General features: G+C 34.7%; 1 protein-coding gene across 10 annotated transcripts in view; it reads left to right on the top strand.

The window, feature by feature from the left end:
• Positions 1 to 21,346, top strand: part of CNTN5 (contactin 5) — a 670,135-nt gene that overhangs the window by 302,718 nt on the left and 346,071 nt on the right. The window lies entirely within an intron of this gene.

Genomic DNA, 21,346 nt, shown 5'->3' with positions numbered 1-21,346 from the left:
GAAGACCAACATCATTATTAAAACTATTTGCCTAAGTGATGAAGTTGTAAAAATGTATATTAAGAGATTTATAAGTGCTGTCTGTCTGCCTTTAATTTGTACATAAATCTGAATAATATTTAAAAGAGGGGACAGCTACGTATTTCATTTGAAAAGACGATGACCACATCACTATTAAAAAAAAAAGAAAAAGGAAAATTATTAATTAACACAATGCTTTCATAAAGATTAACTGCTGTAGAATGTTTCACTTGGGATCGTGTTCTGATTTTGGAAACTAGTTATTAGGCTATTTTGTTTTTTCTTAATTCTGTGTGTTTTATTGATCACTATGGGTTTTGTCCATGTAGACAGTGTATTTCTTTTGCAGGTTTTTCTTTTGGCATTATCTTAGAGGTCTTTACTTTTGCAAGTAATAAAATGAGTTAATCAATAATCATTTAGGCTTCTCACATGAGAATTTTTGTAATTTGATAGCATATTATCTCTAATTGATCTTTTTGGCTGCCCCATTTTTTTAATCCTGCCCCTTACACTGCCTGATAACAGCTACTAAGCTACTCCTTTCTCAAATTCTTCCAAAACTTACTGGGTGTGTGTCATTGCAAGATGAAATTTAGTAAAAGTCAATGAAATAAAATATTTTAATTTGTTATAATGATATTGGGCACAGGAATTCAATAAAGGAAAGTGCCTGTGTATATCAGCATACATACTTTGGATGCATACATGAAACAGTCTGATCTAATCTGGTTTTCCTCATATAGCTTCATTATCTTTTATTATCTAATTCCATTATTTTGGACAGGAGGTGTTTTTCTTTTTTGTCTTGTATTGTCAGACACATCAATCTTGGTAACATTTGTATTTTGGTGATTCTAGTAGTAGTGTCTTACAACCACCATCTATTAATGTAATTTTAATTGTTTTAAGTTGAAAATTATATTTTTATTGTTACAATTTCCAACAATTTTGATGCAAAATTCAGAAGCATTTCAGAAATTCAAATCTAGAATTTCTTTTTAAGAATTATATATTCTACCTTGCAAAATTTAAGAGTTTAAGTCAACATGTGACAGAAAGTGAAATTAATGTACCTGAGCCTGCAGTTGGTTTCACATAGCTAAAATCACTTTAGCCTGAACTGCTGTTAAACAGCATACCTGTAAGTAGCAGTGTTTGCTCCAGGTAGAATAATTGAACTCTGTGCAACACAATAGCTTGTTGCAAAATTTCTGAGACACATTTCGTGTGCTGGCAATTCTGTATACTAAAATTACGTATACAGGAATGAGTTTCAGATGTTAATCACAGCCAGTGTTTAGGTGCATATATTAAACCAACATCTTGCAAAGGCTTTAGAATATTAGCAGTGACTAATTCTAATAGAGCATTAAAATACATAACTACTTGGGAATTTAAGCTGGAAGTCAGTATTTACAGAAGTATTTTATGTTAATAACATAATACCCTGAAAACTCTTGCCAGTCATTCAACACTGTTTAAAATTAAGTGACTATTCCTCTTCTCTGTTAATTTGCTACTTATATCAGATGGTTTCTAAAGCATTCCTCTTCTTGCACTTCATTTTGATTTGTGATTATTTAGGATTCTTAGAGGTCTATTCTGTATTACAGGTGTAGATTTGGACTCCTGTAAGAAATAATTTTTAACTGCAGTACTTGTTTTCACATGCTGTTGAATATAAAGTGATAACACATTTTTTTCATACACAAGTATAATTTTCTAACAATTTCATTAATAATAATCATTCATTAGGTAATGTAACACTATAAGAGCTGAAATTAACCAAAGATAACAAAATTGGGTTCAAAGTTATTTTAATTAGATCATCAGTGTAACTGGTAATTTACTGTCTCCATACCTTTCACATTTGATTACATCATTCTGCATTTGGAGCTGCTTTTATATTACAGCATTCACTAGAACTTGTTTACAACTGCAAATAGTTCCTACAGTTGATGCAATTCAAGGTGGCCTAGTAAGTTAGATGCCTGAATGCACTGTTCTTAACGTTAGAGCAGTAGATATCGATGCTGCTTCAGTAAGATAAAGTTCATCCAATTTCTGTTGTTTTGGGCTGTGTTAAAATTCAGTACTTATCCATTAAATCATCAGATCGTGGGATCACTCTTAGCAGTAGCCAGTGTTTGGAAGAGAGTACTACATTTTTGTATTGATTTTGCAGTGGTGAGGGAAATCATCCAAGAAGAGAATAGATGACCTCTCTAGTTTGTGTCTATCTTTATATTATTTTTATCTTAAGGTGGACCCTGGTAATTTGCGTTTTGCTTATGCGCAAATGTATGCAAGTGTGCTTAAGCTATGCAAAAAAATAACTTTCAGGTGGAGAAAAATGTATTATTTTCTGAATACAAGACTGAGGACTGAATTGTGTCTCACGTTTATTTTAGTGTAAGCAAAAAGAAGTCTGGGACTACAGCTCACAGTTACACATTTACATTCTCAGAAATTTTACATTTACAAAATATTAATAATTAAGAGATGTAAAGAGGCTCTAAAGATTGATCATATGTTTCTTTGTTTCTTATGGTGTATTATTGCCTTTCAAGCCAAACTGGAGTTGAAGAAGAATTAAGCTGTCATTTTAGATCTGGGATCTACCTCACTTCTGAACTGACAGTTGGAAAAAATACTTTTGGTTTGTTTGTTTGTTGAGGTTTTTTTCTCCACCCTGTGAGGATTTCCGGTAGGAAAAGACCTCAAGCTGTAAAGGAACAGGTTACCAAGTGGGAACACTTAGTCTGAAATTCAGAGGAGCCTTTCCTATCTGATTCTGTTATGATAATACCAAAAGCGAGTTCAGAGGTGGCTAGCTTAAATTTAAATCAAGTTCATCAGAATTAATCTGCTGGTAATTTTTAACTTCCTTGAGATCTTATATAAATATAATTATAAATTATACTTTCAAGGCATTTTAACAGGTGTAATTGTGGTTTTTCAGTGGAAAACCATAGAATGATGTAGGCATGGCATCAGCAATTTTCTCTTCAGGATGATTTGGTCACCTGTGGGTTCCTCATGCGTAATCATGACCTTATGATTTGGACCACACTGTCCTACGTACAATGGCACTGGGGCTATGTTCTCTGGGTTTTACTGTTCACTTTTGTGTGTATAGTAAATGCAATTAGCTCAGACCAGTAACAGCTACACAGAAAACCTTTTCTTTGTCTAGATCTGCTAAGGTTTTCTTGCACCGATTTCTCACAGAAGCTGGAATTTAATATTGCTCAAATATGTTGTTTCAAAACAACAGTCCCTAACTTTGGAATGAGACAAACAGGTATGTCTCTCTGTGTTTCAAGAAGAGGACAAATATTTTTAAAACAGAACAAAATCACATCAGGTTATCAGCTCTTGGTTAATAGAAAAAGTAAGACTGACTTATATTTGGAGATGTAAGACACCTGACAAACGCCAATTTGAGAGCAGGGCTTCTGTAATTTCTTTTTATAATTATTGCTGCTTGTGACAAGATGCTTCAAAGTTTAATTATATGCTAAAGATTACATAATAGATTGAATAACATTTATAGTGTTCAGATTCTGTTTTAATCTAACATATATCCCTTATACCTTTTTGTTCCCCCTGCCCATTTATCTAATTCTTCTATGTTATTATCTCCTGCATGTTAATCGGGTCAAAGCAAGTCTCATATTCTCTGTAAGACTTTATAATCATGGCATCAATAAAATTATGGTTATAATGAAAGTAGCAAGGCTTTGCAAGATAGAGGCAGTATCTCTGAGACCCAGTTGTCACTGCTTATAGCACCAAGTGGGTAAATACTTGTCCTTAAACATCATCTCTATGTACTGTTCATTTATTTTCACATCAAACATTCTCACTACCAAGCAAAAACTCCCTAAATAGTGAATTTTTCTCTGTATCCCTCAGTATGGTGCTCAAAATTAAAAACAGCATGACTTTTTCTGAACAGTTGCTCTCTAGAATATGATATGAATGGACACTTACAAAAAATGCTCTTAAGTAAGAGACCATACGTGGAACAAACAGAAGTGTCCTGTCTAGTTTTGACCTACAGCTGGCAGCGATCTGAGGTGCTTCCTGTCTTTTATTATGTCCATTGCTCTCCATCTGGCTACTTGGAGGCTTTTAGGAATTGTCTCTATCATCTGCACTTATCAGCTTCCAAAATGCATCTCAGACCTGCTCAATATGTGATTTTCAGAATTCCAGCAGTCACTGCCAGGATTAAAATTCATGGCCTTAAGGTTCATAAACTCATTAACCAAACCATATAAAATATACATACCACTCTGAGTGCCAGGACTCTCTCATTTTTATTCCTCCCCCTTTTAGACAATGTCCTTCCTACATCAGAGTGGACAGTATGTGAAAGGTTGCTTGTCTGCCAAATTAATGATAAACATATGTATGGCCAGTGTTTATCACTGATAAGCCAGCCCTGCACTGATCACAATATAGCAAATACTATGCAATGTTGTCACCTTTGATAGCTGGGCATAAAAGCTTGGATACAGAGTTCTAGAAAAGTGCTAGTGCCTGGGGACTTTTGTTCTGTCTTCCAAGTAAAATGGAAAAGTCAGAACACACTTAACCCGTCTACTGCCTATCCTGATATACTGAGTTTGTAGACAATGCAAAGCAAGAGATGAACAATTTGTCACAGTACTGAAATCCAAGGTAGACTGCTACCCACATTCTCACTCCTGGATTCTGTATTTAATTGAATTGGGCAGGAAAGCACTTATCTGCTGAATGTTGCACTTTGTATAATTCTTAATTCAAAAGAAGAATGGAAAGGTAAAAATTATTTACTAGTGCTAGAATCCTGAAGTGTATTTAATGTTAAACAATATCAGGAGTGTTAAAAACTGAAAAAGTGGTCATGAAAAGAGTATGCACATAAGAAAGTATTTTTAATGAGAAACCCTTCTGCTTGCTTGCACATGTGGATTTTTTTTTTTTAATGTTTAAGAATTTCTGGAATAAATTGTTTAGTTTTTTATACCTAGATGGGGCTATGTAATGACATACTCATATGTGGGTATGTGGTGCTTCAACTTGCATGATACAAAATGCTAGGCAACCACCAGATGCCTTTCATTTAGCATGGAAGTAATTGATGTGCTAAGGCTTTTCGGGGCTAAGACCATAGTAAAACTGAGCAATAATGAGAATCAGAACAAAAACATTGTTATGTATACAAGAATTAAACTAATGATTGATATTTCATGACATAACAGTAGTAACACATCCAATAATATCACTGGCCTACTAGAATATATTTTAATTACCTACGTAGCTATACTTCTTAGTTTACTACTCCTAGGTTTGTTTCTTAAAAAGTTCCTGCCTCCTAACAAGCTCTTATCCATGCAATCAATTGGCTATCAAACTGGTACTTAGATTATTAGCTCCAGTTTGGAACTCGGATGACAAACCTTTCTCCAGAAAAATCTCCACTGAAAAATAGATTCCAGTCATTCTATTGTAACCATCAGTCTTGAGAAACCTTTACCTGCACATCTATCCTCATTTTTGTGTTTCCTCTTATTTGGTGGATGTCTTAATGTGACAAACTGCTTAGAGTCAGCCTATTGCAATCTGATGTTTTAAAAATATCTTCTATTGCATTAGATGTGATACTAAATTGCATGGTTTTTTACTGATTTATGCAAAAATGTAATGAAACAATATTTTTGTGTTAAGATAATTTTAACTTTCTGTCTGGCAGTTTACACAGAAATATCTATTGGTTGCAAGATTACACAATAGGATAATGGCTCTACCAATTCTCTTCATATTCTTTGAATTACATTGGAGATGACATGCTGTTGGGACTGAGTCCTGATGCTGTACTCCTGGAGTCTCATCTTGACCTGGAGTCAAAATGTCAATCAGTATTACCAGTTTATAATTTAGATTAAAATGTTTGTTCATCCTTCTCCATCTTTCTGGTTAATGTATTAGAGGCTAAATCTCTTTTAAAAACTCAATAGAAGTGAAGGATGCTTAATGTCTATAGCACTGGTATAACCTAGTATTTATATCAGAGTACAATAAGCAGTAAGTCATTCTGTTTTGCCTGATTTTTTTCTCTTAGGGATTTCAGACTGCCTGTTTACTTTTATGGGCTAATAGCAACATAATGGGCTATCAGGAAAACAATCGTAATAAAGCTATAAAAACCTCTTTTTAAAGTCCTGTTAGTAGGGAGAAGTCTGCTGTTAAAAAGTTGTCACAGAGCGAGATAAAACAGCAACCATGCAGGCCTAGATTCATCTCATTTAACTTGAATTTTAAACTGAAATGTCTGAATTAGGGAATAATTGTTCTCGCTCCCTATATAGTCAATGAACAGAGACAGCCACTTGTAGAAGGTAGCTAAACCCATCTGAATCTGAATTACCTTCTGGAATTAGGCACTAAACCAGACTAATTTCTAACATTAAGGATATGAAGTTAGATCTCTTTCAAGTTTTTGGGTGTTTAAGAAACATAGAAAGAAAATATTTTTCCAAACAGATATTAAATACTCTTAACGATGGAAGATATGAAAAAAAAATCTTTTGTCCTAAGGTAGTATAATACACTCTACCTACAAAACTATCCCTAAATAGCACTGAAAGCTTTGACTCAGGAGAAATGAATAGTTTTGAGTGTTGGGTCAGTGAGTAGTGCCCAGACTATGGATGGGTAAACTATGAGTGCTATTTCATCAGGCTGTCACCTCATCCTGGCTGTGGGACGGCTCAGCATCGTCAGGCACATGTTAGGAGAAATGCTTCTGTCATGGGGTGCCGGGAAAAGATCTCTTGACCCCCAAGCAACTTCCTGGTTTCAAGTGTCTTTAGCAGTAACAGAAGGTGGTGAATTACATTATTTGCTCCTGAGCATATTCAGGAACTTCATCCTTACATTCAGAACCTCCAGTTAGGTACCATATGCAACAAGGCATCTCTATCCTGTCACTAAAAGAGACTCACAGAGTTAATACTTAACAGAGCACTTCAGTTACTAGGACAGTCAATCTGTTCTGTTTGATAAATGTTGCTTTTTTTTTTACCCCAAAGTAATGTTGAAACTTGTAGCCACTGTAAACAAGGTCATACATAGTCTGTGTAAAGACTAACTGAGAATAATCATTAAAACAAACCGCCAAACCTGCCTCAGATACCATGGAAAATGTTTACTGTCAGCCAAAATTTCAGCTGAACAGGACTGTGGAGGACAGCCTTTCAGCTCTATGCAGCACAGTAAAAAATGGCATCTGCCAACTAAAGGCAGCACTCAGGATCCACTGCTTTAAATCATAAAGCCTGTTTCCTACTGCCAGCCAGAAAGATGTTCAAAGTAGTTCTTAGTACTTTCACCAGATATTCAGTGTCTTACTTTTGTAACTACTGCAGTGGGTAACACCAGAAGTCCTCATCTCCAGGAACATCTGCTGCTTTCATCCGTACTATGGGTAATTCAGCAGTTGTGCAACACATTGCAAGAGTGAGAAGGTTTTTGTAGGAATATTTGTAATAACTTTGCTGGCAAAAGGAATTCATTCTATGAAGTGACTGTCATTTTCTCAAAGTGTGCTTCTAGATGACCACTTCTCATGATTGGAAGTAATAAAAACAATAACTCTGGGTCTCAACAGTGGAGTCTGTTTTCCTTTTCTTCTAGGGCCAGACATGTACAAGGCATAGTTAGATCATAATGTAGAATAGTTTCCAGTTTCAGTGCAGTACTAACAGTGTAACAAATACATAAAATAAGTCATTAACTTAATTTCAAAAAGTCATTAAAGGATAGAACAATGTTTCTTAAGCATTGGCCTGGACTTTTTTAATAGAAATGCAATACAAAGGCAGTGAAACATTTGAAATGATGACAAATTCAACTTTGAAATTAGATACAGTTTTTTAGTAATAAGGTTTAAACAATATCAGAACTACTATTACTAGGAGAGCTGACGGGTATGACAATGCTTCAAGTTGGAAAGCAAAATTAAATCTCTTTAAAAGTTAAATGTTTTATCAAGTTTCTAATAGAAATTCTATGAAGAATGTGAGTGAATGTGTATATATATGTGCTGGTGTTGGAATAAAATAATACTGGATTACCTTCTAAATAATTTTGGATTGCATTTATTCCTTTCTTCCTCTTTTTTTTTCTTTTTTTTTTTTATTCTTTCCCTCCCTTGGTGGTTCATTGAGAGCATAGAAAGCTCTCTATTGGTCTCTTCCACAGAGCTGGTTTCTCAATGTGATATCAAATTATCAGGCTAGATGTGTTCATGAATCTTTCTGGCTCTACTGTCATGCAACCAGATGAGCAAGACAGAAGAACAACCAGATTGTTGGTTCATGTCCAGCTCCTATTTCAGGCAATAGCACCTAGTGCTTTGAACCCTAAGAAATGCCAAGCTCAAACCTCCTCATAGAATCTAGTTTACAGGTTGCCTCCTACCTATAGAAATACAATATAGCAGCATGAAAAACCTTATTTCTTCTAGTTGCTGATAATTTTTGCCCTAAATGGATGAGAAAAAATATTACACCATATGTCAAGATCTTAGGGGAAAAAAAAAACAAAAACAAAAACCCACAACTGTAAGGGGTTTTAATGTATTTATTTATCACTCTTGAATTCCAACATTAGGTAGCAAACATATTGTTGGAAAAGTTGCCTGTGCCCTTGAGACTTCCGGACTTTATTTTTTTCAGTTAAACTTTCCAGTCAGGACTCTTCAGGTGGTATACAGGGATCATTTCAATTTTTACTTAGTGGTCAAATACACTTGATGACAACAAGAGATTGAACCAACAAACGACTGGCCACACATTAGGGGTAAATGAAAACTCCCTGCTCATTCAAATGAAAAAGATTTTTATAGAAAATAACATCACAAAAACTATGTGGGAGAAAATAAGTTGCTACCATGGACTGAATGAATTTAGATAACAGAAGATGGAAGTATTCGTTTAACTTCTGGGAAAAAATATCAGAATGTGTATGAAACATCTTCAGAAATAATCGAGGGAGCAAGACTCATCGCTGTGCTGGAATGACAAGTCAGCTACTTATTAAGGTTATAAACTTTCTGCAATGATATGATTTTCCTCACATAACTTAAGTCTATAACTTCTCTATATATGATAATTACCTGTGTTAGAGTTAGTGATGAGATAACCTGTCTGCCTGCAAATATTTTCCTCTGCTCCCTTGGTGTTAAATATCTTTTTTTTCAGACATTCCCATCTGAGTAGTTGGTTACACTCAGAGCAATCTTACCTAATATGAAGCTAATGTTAGCTTCATGTCCTAAAAAAACTGATGTGGTTTTGTTTCTCTGTTTGCTTATCAGTTGATCATGCAAAAAGTCTTATCATTTGAAAGCACTGCTTTTTGGAGTCACCCTGAAAAAGTAGACATGAACCCCTGTGTTGATAACCTCATTTATATTTGCAAAAATTAGTAATTTAGTAATAAAGTAAGAATAAAATCAGTCATTTTATGCACATTGGAGGCAAGCTGGCTTATGTGGAGAGGCCACATATCTTATCAAATAATGGATAAATACACTTAATAGGTATGTGAACACATGAACATAAGTAGCTATGAGTGAACATCTTGCAGTTCCAAACTTAAAGATGCATTTGTCAATTCTATAGCTCTCTAAGTTGCTGCTAGCAGTTGAGTGAGAGTGATTTCTTAACTGTAGTATAACTAAATTTCTATCCTAAACTGAATGAGAATGAAGTGTGAAAAGTAAATATCTCTCCTGTCAAAAAGTATGAAATGTGTATATATTGTTCTGTGCTAAGACAGTGGGAGGCAGAGTTTATAGAGCTCCATACAGCATTGTGACTGGTAACTGCTTTGCTCAGTGGACTGATTTGATATGTAGGTTTTTCCCTATTAAGCTCAGTAGTGTGAAAATGCTGATAATACTGAAGAACATATCCTGCAATTTTGGCTTTTATTCAGCATGGCTAGCTGTGCTATGTACTGAGGCCATTTTTCAGTAGTGGCTTTAGTTTACTTCACTGGATTTATTAACCTTAATGTTGGGTATTCAAGTAGAAAGGCTTTATCTAGTATTTTGTTAAATAGTCTGCCAGAGTTAGTTTTGGTTGGGATTTTTGTATGATTATGTGTCAAGGGAGTGAGGGTGTTGTGTAGTTTTTAATGTTTTTTACTTAACACCACTACAACTAATGCAGCTCATGAGCTCAGTGGTTAAACAGTTAATGTACCACAGATACCCACTGGGATGTGAGCCCTGTGGTGAGTGCACCAGGCCTGTGCTTCTTGTGTTTGTCCTTAATATGGTGTGCAACTGTGAAAAGGAGTGTTTTAGTCATGGCACTATAGGTAGTATCAATTTAGCTCAGTACAAAGCTGTAGGTGGTTTGCTATGGCTCACCACACAGCCATTAACAGTATCATCTTTTCTCAGCACAGAATTGCAAGTGATAGTATTTAAACTCCCTATAACACTGTGAATAATAGTGTTCTCATCTTGTCTCGGAAGAAATGTGAAGACAGGCATTCTGACTGAGCCTGTGATTTAAGTGAGTCAGGTAAGTAAAGAATATAGTCTCATCATCTGCAAAAGGATGCAGCATCGTTGAAATTTAGCACTGATTTTTAGTGATTAAAAAAGAACAATGCAGCACAGTCAGCATATTTCAGAAGAAAAATATGAGTATATACATAAATATCTCCTGACATTAGCACCAGTGTAATTTAACCGTTCTGAATCTCTCTCTAGAGATGCTGTTTTTCTCTAAGCCCTGTGGAAATTACTCTTAAATGAGGTGTTTGATCTAGATGACTAAAGCAAGTGGTATGAATATTCTTCTCTAACTCTCCAACTGTTGTTCGCTTGCCATTGAATCACTAACCTGTTCAAAAAGGTAAAAGTAGAAAACCTCTCACAAAGGATTTTAGAATGCAAAATATACAACATAAAAAAGTAGAAAGTATGTTCAATTAATACCTTTTGCCTCATAGCTAATTTGTGCTAAAATATTATAAAGTGAGGTTTGTGATGATCTGTTCTAAATCTACTTATGTCACAGATGGGTAGAAGGTGAAAAGTGAAATGATTACATCTGAGGGTACATAAACCCACCCTGATGGTGTGTACCTAGAGGAAACACTACATTTCTGTAGAATTTACATTTGTACCTATAGTTTGTCTTCTATAATATATCAGCATCGTGTTTTAACTCCAGCCAGCAACTAAGCACCACACAGTTGCTTGGTCACTTGCCCCTAGCTGGATGGGGTAGAGAATCAGAAAAAAAAAAAGTAAAACTCATGGGTTGAGATAAAAACAGCTTAATAGGACAGAAAAGGAAGAAAATAATAATAATGGTAATAATAATAACAATGGTAGTAATAATAATAATGGTAACAATGGTAACAATAATAAAATAAAACTAGAATATACAAAACAAATGATGCACAGTGCAATTGCTCACCCCTCACCAACCGATGCCCAGACAGTTCCCAAGCAGCAGCCCCCAGCCAGATTTTCTCCCGGATTATATACTGGGCATATTGTCATAGAATCATAGAACGGTTTGGGTTGGAAGGGACGTTAAAGATCACATAGTTCCACTTTCCCTGCCATGGGCAGGGACACCTTCCACTAGCCCAGGTTGCTCAAAGCCCCGTCCAGCCTGGCCTTGAACACTGCCAGGGAGGGGGCAGCCACAGCTTCTCTGGGCAACCTGTGCCAGTGTCTCACCATCCTCACAATGAAGAATTTCTTCCTTATATCTAGTCTAAATCTACCCACTTTCAGTTTAAAACCATTACCCCTTGTCCTATCACTGCATACCATTGTAAAAAGTCCCTGTCCAGCTTTCTTGTAGTTCGCCTTTAAGTACTGGAAGTCATATGGTATGGAATAATTAAACTGTGTCTAAAATAATTATAGTTCAATGTAGCATATTTTTCTGTTTGTAATATATTTTTTCTTCACTGAATTCTTATGGTCTGGTGATCAATTTAGATAGAATATAAAAAATTTATTGAATTCGTGTTTTCCATTTGCCAGACAGTTTTTAACACTTCTTAACTGTATTTGATGTATCGATTTCATATGTTTAACATTCATAATAATGGTTAAAGAAAAGTTAGTTAAGTTTGTGAGTGTCAGAATTAAGCTAAACTGAAGATAATAGAAACCATTCATTTTCATTATGGTTTGTCAAATGCCTTCACTTAAGTGAAAGTTTGGAAAACTGGAAAAAAAAAAAAAAAAAAACCAAACCACAAAACACAATAAAACTGCTATTAAAAAGCAATAAATAGAAAATAAAAAGTTGGGTTCTCATACTTCTTCCTTTTGTCTCTGCAGCACAGTTCTATGACATTTAATACAAAATAATTCTGATTATTTTAAATAATCCAGAAGACATTTTTCAATTAACAGTGCTGTTATTCAATAAAACATTGACATGCTGCAGAATTTCAGAAAATACTGAGTTCACTTTAATTTTTGACTTGTAGAAACACCACACAAATCACCGTGGAAGGAATATAATAACATCTCCATTTTAACATATCAAGAATTTAAAAATTTGACCAGTGAACACAGTTGTAAATTCGTAAATCAGTAAAACTTCACCAAAAAGAATGCTAAAGATCATGTGACTCATTCATGAAAAACAGATTTTAAGGCATCCTAGTGACTTAGAAAAAAATCTGAATGTGCAGAAATACCAGAAGTTAACCAAGTATTTTTATTTATCCATTAGCAGTTATTTCTATGAATTAAGTGACTTAGAATGAACTCTCTTGGCCATTAATGGTATCAGTGTATTTTTTCTTGATTATTTCCTTTTGCTCTTTGTATTTCAAACTTCACATGTAAATATTTTTGAAGCTTTGTGACAAGACATTGGGTATTGATATATGAAAGACAAATTCACTTCTGCTACATGTGAGCTCAGTTATTTAGATATACAAGAACACTGTTCTAAATGTTATAAACATTTCCTTTTGGACATTCTAAATATATATATATATATGTATATATATATGTATTAATTCTTCCCTTCTATTGAGCACTGACACAGTATAACCTGGAATACCTGTGTGCCACATAAGCATATATTATGTGGACCAACTGGAAAATCTAAGGAAGAATGATAATAAATGTGAGTTCCAAGGCAAAGAGAATAAAAAAATTGAGTTACAACAATTTATTAGAGCCTGCAAGATGCAGTGTGAATACGTAAACTTCATCAGCAAGTAGTAATGGACTTAAATAATTAACAAATTAGGGAACTCAGGCAGGAATGGCCATAGTGAAATGAACAAAAAACTATGATAGATCTTTCCTTAAATTACTTTCATCATTGATTTGGACATTGTTTACCACATTGGGTGAAATGGGCCCTAGTGCTAGACTTAGCATAACATCTGTTTTAGTTTGCCTAACTTCTGGTATAGTTTGTCTACAATTAGTTCAGATGTCTGTGGCACAGAAACAAACTAAAAACTTGGGGAGATTTATGAAGTAGGTATGTTTATTCCGTCATTGGAGTGCAAGGGTATTTCTCCACAAAGCTTGCACACCAGCAGCACTTTTTACCAGAAACTTATAGAGTGTGGATATACATATTCATTGGATTGCATAATGCAAATATCCGTATGCATAAGTAAGGCTGGGTTAGTTCAAAAGGCTGGTGTCAGCAGTTTTTGTTCTCTTTGCGCCTGTGCATTGCCTCCTGGTGGTCGTCTTCGTGGGTCTTTTGGAGGAAGATTTACAGTCTTGTTCACCTTGTACTTTTCCTCGGAGCATGCGCAGATTCTCTTAGCCAATTTCTTGAACAAGTGGTTCAAGCTGGTTTATTCCCTCTATCTTATCTAAAACACCACTCTATTGGTTTCTACCACCCATATATGGCTATCTCTCTACTACAAAGACTAAACATTTTAGAACACATCTACTTTCCAAGGACATGTTTCTTACTTTTGCCGAACATTGTAGTTCTTGGTAAGTTTTCACAGAAAACTGCTTTGTTTTGATGAACACAGTAGTCCTTGGTAAAATTCCACAGAACAGTCTGGGCAAGCAGGATTATTAAACAATATTATCAATATTCAAAAACATAAGTTGCTATAAGTAAATAATTTGCAAAACAGTTGCTATAAGTAAATAAGTTGCAAAGCAGTTAATCATTTATCTATATCATGTCTGCCAAAAAAGAGTGCAAGACAGAAAGATCTAAAAACTGGCCAGTTTGTACCTCTAGAATTCTATTGTGTTCTTTAGTTTTAAGGTTGTATCTTCATTCAAGATTTAAGAAATACAAACCTGCATCTTTAAGGATGTCAAAAGAAATTGCAAATACTTGGTTAAGCACAATATCCTATGTGTGCTCCATTGCATTTCAGAATTTCCTCTGTTAGAGTAGATTTAGGACTGAAAAAAACCATACTTCTATGAACAACTGAAAAAAAAAAAAAAAAAACAAATCAGAAAAGAAATTTTCTCTAAAACTCTCTCTCAGTCTTCTGTTCATCATAGTCTTAAACAATGGCTATAACTTATACTGTAATCTGTGGTAGTTAAGGCCATAAATTTACATGTCTCTCAACTTGCACAGCAGGTTACTGTGCACTGTAGTACAATCTGATGGTATAGTGGACATGCCAGACTTCCTTTTCTTAGCAACATTTTTAAGAGTTATGAAGTTTTGCTATACCTGCCACAACTTCTGTTCTCCAGACAGTGAAAAAATCCACAGAGCTTAACACAGGAAATGATAATTGAAAGTAATAATAGCATTTTTGTTGTAACTTTTACTATGCCTCTCAACTATTACAACTGCTTGGATTTTTAGAAGATATCCTATAGCAATTAGGGAGGATAAATTCCTTTAAAATTTAGAAAAAAAATAATCAAAGAAAGATTAAGTAGGAGATCTAAAGCAAAAAATTAGCCTTTTAACTGTGTGTGATATATGAAGAAAATATTCATTCAGTTCAATAGCCTTTGCAAGTAACTCACAAGGTCCTTTTTATTTTTAGGTTTGTTCTGGTCAGCTGTTCTTATATTTGCCACTAAGGTTATAAAATACTTTTGATAATAATTTTTATAACAGGGAAAATACTTTAACAATGATTAAAGGAAACATTTTCTGACTTAAGAATTATGAAAGTTATGATTAGAAATATTTCTAATTCTTAGCAATACTTTAAAAAGGAAATTATCAACTTTCCACTGATAAAGTATATTTTGTTATAAATTATAGAGTTCTGTAATGAACTTTTCTTAATTATCCTTATTTTTACATTACTCATGTCAGTTAAAAAGTTCATTTTTAAATACTAATTAATCTTTCAACTAGAGAGAAAGCATATGCCTTTCTACAAAGGCTTCTCACTTCCAACCTGAGTTTTCCTAGAACATTTGTATTATACCTGTTCTTGTGAACTGTTAAATAAATTTCTCCCTTCTCTCTTTTACTTACACACATCCATTGGTTTTCCTCCTACAACAGCTGATTAGGGGAAGGCCCATGTTATTTCATTCAGTCATGTAAGAAGTGCTGCAGAATATTCTAAAAAGCTTGTAATTCCTACAATATTTGGAGTATCAAATAGATATATTATTAATCTGTGTGCAGTACATGAAGATGTAACTAATTTATCAGACTGGCTCAAGGGAGATAAGTCTTACTAAAGATGGAATTAATCACAGTGTTTCTGGTATTTTCTTGATGATTAAGAAATGAGAAATTGTAAAATAAAAAAGCTAGTTCTAGTCCCAGCATGCTATTAATGAAGATTTTGTGGCAAAAAAATAAAAGTAAAGGTTTAAAAATAGATCCATATCCTGTTTCTAAATCCACAAAGATTTTAATGTGTCTGCAGAGAAATTAATCAAAACAGCTTTCCAGGGCTCTGATCACAATATTCTCATAATTCATTTTGAAGTAAATTTGTCTAGTATTTGCTAAATTTATCTAAAAGTAACCAACACAAAAAAAAAAAAAAAAAAAAAAAAGTGCCAAAAGTAGTAATTTATGAGTTTATTTCTGTTTGGGAGCCTTGAAACTTTGCTTTGCTCTGGTCATGAAAGCATATCTGCAGCATGTTGTGTGGTCTGTTTATGTTACTACAAAGCTGTAAAGGGATTGTCATCTGTTTAAGAGTCTGTATTCTGGAAACTGGTTGGACATAATTTTAAAAGTTCTTGCAGCTGAAGCCAGAGAATGTGTTTTATTCCTTACAGACATGTTTTTGTTAGTGTGGAAGCTGTTTTGTTCTTGTGTCATGTGAGACATGACCACAGTTCGCAGTGATAATAGTGGCAATCTAAATTGCAAATGATAAATACCTAACTTTGCTTTTAAGGTTTTATTATGAATTCCAAGAATCACACACTTAGAGATGATTAATACTCAAGGCTATATGCGAGCTGAGATAAACAAGCCTCTGTATTTTTGATGTAATAATACAGCAAGATTGTAAATCAAATTTTAGACCAACATATTATTATGCCAACAGGCAAAGATTTCTGTCAATTAGTTCACAATTAGTCCCTCTTCTTTCTATTCTCAGACTATTAGATATTGATGGAATTAATAGATTAGCATCTTCATTTTAATGGTGTCAAACAGGCCAAAATGCAAATAGGGATTGCTTTTAATGGGATTTATTGATTTATCTGCATACGCTATTTAATAATTTTTGTGCTTGACCTACGCAATTACTTTATATTTTAGTTCATAAAGAAAATTCAGAAACTAACTCCTTGTCATACTAAGAAAAAATTTGTTGTTTAAATAAATTTTTCCACCATGCAACTTTTAGGATTTGCTGTAGAGCTGTTTCTGCATGTCCCTCATATGCTACACCCCACCTATCCTAGCAGCAAGTCTATATTGCCTTCATCCTCTCTTCAAACTGAGTAAGAAAAAATAAATTTCAGGGACTATGTTGAAGTATTATGTACTTCAAGACATCGTGGTACTTAGAGATGTTGATATAACCTATTTCAAGACATCTCAATGAGCTTCTTAGGAAACATTCCAACATTGCAGATTAATAAATGTAAGATGAAATAATCGAAAACGGTTTTATCTGGTCTTTTAAAACAAGCTAGATAATTCTGAGCTGTAGCTCCTGCAACTGCAAAAAATGTTAGTCAAATCAACTGTTCTAATCTCCATATTTCCTCAACCAGGCCCAAACAGCATCCCTGTAATTCACAAGTGGGTCCAGACCACAATATTTTCCTCTTAGATGATGTAGAAGCAAGAGCATCCTTGTATCAGCTTGTACTACCAACTATTCTTTGATCTTTATCAGAAAGATCTTTTGCTCCTTAAAAAGAAAGAACAGGGGGGAAAAAAAAGCCAAAGAATTGTTAAATAGATACACCGTCCTTCAATGGAGTCTGCATCAGACCTTGGATGAGGTGAGTAGCCTTGTGAAAATGTCTTGATCTCTTTCTATTGGTGATAGAGTTGAGTCTTATCATTCAAATGTGTTAGTTACAGTGTTCTTTTTTTGTAAGATTAAAACGAATCCATCTGTATTATACAAATGCATTAGTGCAGATTTCTGTAAGATAGATTTGTGCTCAATCACTGCTCAAATCTAATTTTTGTTGCCTTTTCCTGAGCTTTTTAAAACTCTAATTTACTTCTTTTTCCTCCCAATGGCAAGCGAGATTCAGCAGTAAACCTAATATCAGCATATTCATAACAGCAGGAGGGTGTTTTTTCCTGTTAATTTTGTTGGGTCATACATTCCAAACAGTTAAAATAAAATTTACAACACCCTGCTGTCTTAACAGTAAACTAGCTTGCAATGAATTAGCTTTAATGAAATTAAAGCCATAGAGTATGACTGGAGAGTAAGTCCTTTGGTACTTGCCTGAGTTCATAACAGATACAAGTGTAAAAAACCAAATAGATCATGTGGAAATGTAGATTTTTAAAAACACTAAGGAAAGATTTAGAGTAATATATTCTCAGTTAATCACCCAGCTGCAAAATTTTAATTACATCATCTGTGGAGATACAGAGAATTCATTTCTAAAAGATGTTTTTCAGATACCTTGTAAAATTGTACCTCTACTATGTTTAACTATAGACTACCTAACAAAATCAAACTGTCTTCCAAACAGAAACCTTATTAAGAAACGATCCTGAGGTCTGTAGGATTTGGTTCCGTTTTCTGGTTAAGAGGAAGAACATTTAGGTTTTTGACACTTAATTTTTAAAAGGGTTATTTTATCTAAAAAAGGATGCAGATCAGCTAAAATATTTATTACTTCATAAAACAGGTATGCATATATTTACTTTGCATATCATCCTTCTATTTAAAAGTTTTGGAAGTAAGTGGACATATTTTTACTACCTGTATTAGACATTAAATTCAGGCACATTAAATTAGGAGTCTATTCTCTGTGTGTATCATCGAGAAAAACAAAAATAGCACTCCTGAGAGATTATTTTAGGATCCAGGCTTAAAGTCTAATTGCTGCCTATTTTGACCAATTGATTTTTTCCTAGCTGTGTCACTAATCTACAAGGTAATCATAACTTGATCTCATATATAGAATAATAAATTTCCTATATTCCAACTACTTGCCTATTGTGAAAACAACATTTCTAAATAAAAGGGTCTTATAAGTTTAAGGGATATGTACATACCAAAACTCCTTCCCTTTTTCATATCCATGCCTGGTAGGTAGAGCTAGGAACTGCCAAGCTGGCTATAAGTATTTCTTACTTTCAATTTAAATTAATAGAGGACAATCTGTATCCTGATTCCATGATTTCATTTAGTGAGTGCACGTTTATATGTTTCCTGGCCCAAAACCCTTATTAATCTTTCTCACTAGTGCAGTGTAGTTCTTACAGTATATACTTTTTTATATACTTCTCCTTTTTACGGGTCTCAGCCTTGTTCTACATAAAATGAGACATTCAGAAAGTTACTCAAAATCAGACAATTCTTAGTTAAGAAATACGAACTTTCTGATGTGATGGAAGTGTTAAATCCCTGAGAACACTTTTCTAGATTTTCCCACCTATTCCAATAATAAAGTTTCATAATATTTATATTAGCAAAACTTTATGTACCTGCAATTGCCTAACAATACGTATTTAGCATGCTGATACTTTTTATTTTATTTCATTGTCAAGGCTTCTCCTCAGCTGTTATTTATTTTCCAGACAAAACAATGGGAATATTTAAGTTGTTTCATTTGGAAAAAACAACAAAAATATCAAAATAGAATTCAGCATATCTCAGTCAGACAGAATATAGATGATGGTTAGCAAAAGTATAATTAGTATTAACATGTTGGATAGGCACCTGCTAATGAATATTTCTCCATTTCTCCTCTTGGTATTGGTTTTTGGTTTTTTTTCATATTTTGTAACCTATTGTAAGCCTTATTCAGGAATAATGACAGCATCTACAGTGTTTAGGGAAATAAGGCAACAGCATCATCACAATTTCCTGTATACCAAAGTTTCACAGACCTGTCTGGTTAGATCAAGTGTGCAATTCACTATGCTTTGATAAGTCAGTAAATCTAATCATCTACAAGTGTATTATAAAGCACACTGCAATTCCCACTGTTACTTCATAGTTATTGAGAATATTTAGGAAAAACAGGAATACGAGTTGTTAGTAGGTGTATAGTTTCCAACAGCTGTTTCACCCAGGTTTATCTCTTGTCATTCCGTTAATTTTTGCATTCCTTTTCACATCATCTCTGTGAGTGTGAATTCTTGAAATGAGCAGAATAACTGTGTGACAATGACAGGGTAAGAAAAGCTGTTAAATGGGTTATATTTATAGAAGCAGAGTCCTTCAACCAGATTATAGGAATTAACTGAAGATCGTAGAAGAAAGGGCATAGTCTTCCTTGATCCCCTGTATTATCAAAAAAAAAAAAAAAAAAAGAAAAGAAGGCACCTCAAGAAGGTTCTTCAACCAAAATTAAGATGCCTAAATTACCATGTGGTGATCTTTCTTTGCTCACTGTCAAGCGTGTGTATAGTGTTTAGTCATGTAAATAAAGAACGTGATTAAGAAAAAAATTGACAGGGCTTATTCCAGGCATTAGCTTATAGGTCCAGTACTTCTAATGCACAAGAAATAAGTAGCAGGTGAAGAAGTATAGGAATCCAGATTGAAATTATTACTGATTAATTTTAAAAAATTTATTTATAATCTTAGAAGTCTATTTCCTCAAACCCAGAAACAGAATGCTGCCTTCATCTCCACTTTTACTGGTGATACGGGACTTCAGAAATTCAAGGACCCAGAGATGAGAGGGAGTCTGGAGCAAGGAAGCTGCACCCTTAGTGGAATGGGATCAGGTTAGAGAATACTTAAGCAAACTATTTAAATTAAGTGGGAGAATAATTGAGCAAACTGGACATATATATGTCCATGGGACCTCATAGGATGCACCCATGAATAACCATGATGATTGGGAGAGGTGACTGGGGTCAGGAGGAAAACAAATATCACTCCCATCTTCAAAAAGGTCAAGAAGGACCCAGGGAACTACAGGCCAATTAGTGTCACCTCGATCCCCAAGTAGGAGATAGAACATCTAATCCTGGAAATCATTTCAAGGCACATGAAGGACATGAATGTGACCAAGAGTAGTCAGCATGGATTCACCAAGGGGAAGTCATGCTTGAACAACCTGATAACCTTCAAGCATGAAATCTTAGGAACCTTCTACTGGTTTGGTAGATGAAGGGAATTCACCTTGACTTCAGTGAGGCTTTCTAGACTGTCCCCATGAGATCCTCATAGGCAAGCTGTTGATGTATGAGCTGGAGGAACACACAGTGAGATGAATTGAAAAGTGTCTGAATGGCCAGGCCCAGAGGGTGGTGAGCAGCAATGAAACATCTACTTGGAGGCCAGTAATTAGCAGTGTACCCCGGAGATCAATACTGGATCCAGTCCTGTTTTAGATCTTCACTAATGGTTTGGATGATGGGATAGAGCATACCCTTAGCAAGTTGACACAAGACCAGGAGGAGTGGCTGAGAGGGTCATGCTGCCATCTAGAGGCACTTTAACAGGCTGGTCCTGCAACTAGGAAAGAACAACCCCAGGCACCAACATGTGCTGAGGACCACCCAACTGAAAACCAGCTTGTCAGAAAAGGACCTGGGGGCCCTGGTGAATGTCAGGTTGAACATGAGACAGCCAGCAATGGGCCCTTGCTGTAAAGAATGCCAGTGGTATCCTGGGCTGCAGTAGGCAAAGCATTGCCAGCACTGGTGAGGCCACCCCTGGA

The sequence above is a fragment of the Athene noctua genome, chromosome 1, assembly GCF_965140245.1.
Source record: "Athene noctua chromosome 1, bAthNoc1.hap1.1, whole genome shotgun sequence".
Classification (NCBI taxonomy): Eukaryota; Metazoa; Chordata; class Aves; order Strigiformes; family Strigidae; genus Athene; species Athene noctua.
The sequence above is the reverse complement of the archived record's forward strand: the minus strand, read 5'-3'. Positions and strand labels throughout refer to the sequence as shown.